This window comes from Dermacentor silvarum, chromosome 8, assembly GCF_013339745.2.
Source record: "Dermacentor silvarum isolate Dsil-2018 chromosome 8, BIME_Dsil_1.4, whole genome shotgun sequence".
NCBI classification, from domain to species: Eukaryota; Metazoa; Arthropoda; class Arachnida; order Ixodida; family Ixodidae; genus Dermacentor; species Dermacentor silvarum.
The window spans coordinates 18,822,905-18,825,303 of NC_051161.1; positions in this window are offsets into that span (position 1 = coordinate 18,822,905).

The window sequence follows — 2,399 nt, forward strand, 5'->3', positions numbered from 1 at the left end:
ACATGTCGCCGTCATACGAAGCGTTGTATCACTGGAAGCGGCAACTTCGTCCTTACATCGGGCTATCTGCATGCGTAGAATGTCCCTCTAGCGTCGCAACTCATTATTCTGCTACTCACGGCGAAAGCAGTTCTGTTTGAAGCGAGCCTGTTTGTGACGATAGAAGCAAAACCACAACGACGACAACGGCGTTACGAGTTATTTTTTTTTAACTCCGGGAGGAAACGTTACAACCTGTTCCGTTATACGACCTGGGCCGATCTCAAGGCCAAACTACACGTACGCTTTCCGGCGCGCGAAAGCTCGCGGACAGGTCGTACGCGTCGAAGAGCTGCGAGAGCCCGGATGTCTTCTCCAAACAAATATCGGTGCTCTGGCTGCCTCACAAAAACACGAAACGATGTCTACCAAGGCGAAATTAGTGAGCCAAGTGCTGTAGGTTCAAACCGCCATTCCTCGCGAGGCACGAGCTTTCGCGCGCAGGCAAACTTGCGTGTAGTTTGTTAGAGCATCGAGCAGCTGTGTTCGGCCTCAGAGGTTCGATCCCAGCTGGTGCCTCGTGAAAAGAGGAGTTCTGCCGTCCGCATCGACAACCGACGTGTTCGTGCACCCACTACCGGCGCGCCTGAATTAAATGTCCCGGTCAAAGAAGAGGTCGTGTGCCGAGAGACGGCGTCGCCAGGACGAAGCAGCGTAAAAGAAGCAGCGGGAAAGCGAGCACCCGACGTGTACGCGCCGCTAGCTTGGAAGTCGCTTTTGAAACAGGAGTTGTTAATGAAGCAATAATTAAGCTTTAACGAAGCTATAGTTCAGTGCATTCAATAGTTTGAATTAAGGCTCAATGCGGTCTGTGCAAAATTGTCCGAAGGCTTCCAATTTGGGCAATATATGTTTGCATGTTAGATGAGTAGTTACCAAAAACGTTGAAGAAAAGCTGGTGTTCCTGTTGCTGAAAAAGAAGAGTATCACATGGCTATACCATTCGAACTGGCGTCCGAAGGGTATGCTTTCTTATTGTTGTTTGAAAACACTCGGGCATGCGCGACTTCTAAAACAATTATTTAATTTATTTTAGTTGTCTCGTGAAAAGAAAGCGTTCTGTCTTCCGCATCGAGAGGTGCCTGACGGAGTCGCACTGTTTTCACTGTGGAAGCCTGTTCACACGAACGCCGTCCACCCTGTCACGGCTCCAAGGCGCTGTTTCCGCAGCACAGCAGCAGTTGCCTCGCCTGCTGTGTCGCACGAACATGTTGGCCCCGCGTATTGTTAGAACTACTTCTGAGGATGCTTCGGTGCAACGGAAGTCCTTGCTATCGCGTTCACTTATGCTTACTGAACAGGGACTGATTTAGACTCGTGCGTAAGAGGTAACTCACGGCCAGGGCTCTAAGCAGTACCAGGAACAGGATAACCGGATTATAAGCATTAATTTTTTTATAGCGAACCTTGCCCCGTACCCGCAAGGCAAGGTTCGGTATTGGGGGAGGGGGGGGGGGGTGAAGTATGCAATTCTCGAAATCTTCAAAAGGACGGCACGTTGGTATTCCATACTGAAACCATTCACAGCGCGAAACAAGAACTACATAGAAGAGATACACGGACAAGTGCTTGTCCGTGTATCTCTTCTTTCTCGTTTTTGCCGTTTCGCGCTGTGAATGGTTTCTCTAGATCTGTTTGTTTGTTTGTTTGTTTGTTTGTTTGTTTGTTTGTTTGTTTGTTTGTTTGTTTGTTTGTTTGTTTGTTTGTTTGTTTGTTTGTTTGTTTGTTTGTTTGTTTGTTTGTTTGTTTGTTTGTTTGTTTGTTTGTTTGTTTTCCTCCATCTCTCTCCTGTTCTTCATTCGCTATTGTTTTTCTACGTACCTTTTCTCTTCAAAAGCCGGCAGGCGTCGTGCCCCTCGTGGTGGCAGTTGGTTGGTTACATGGTTTGCCTCCAACTTTGGCTGATACCCACTGCCAGCTGTGTGCAAAGAGCTGCACACAAACAGCTGTTGTCATACTTTTACTGCCACATTTATGTGTGCAAACCAAATAAACAGGTAGGTGGGTAGTGTGGTAGTCGGTAGTGGGTGGTACTTGCTAATGGACTCGCGTCTACTCGGCAAGACAGCAGGGATGCAGCCAAACAAAGCTTCCCTTTAAAAAAAAAAAAAAAAACAATCGTCAACAGCAACCGTCAGCAGCAACATAGAGAAAAGAACCACTTCGCGATAGACCACTGCGTGTCTGTTTTCATTACTTTTCTGACTCCTCATTTGTGCATTATTACTTTTCCTGGATTCTATTTCGAATTTAGTTTTGTTTTTTTGTAATAACAGTGCTACATTGATTTATATCATCGTCCGCTTCTTCGCGAGTACTCCGTAGTGGGTACGTGCACTAATTGAGGCCCACCAAAAGAC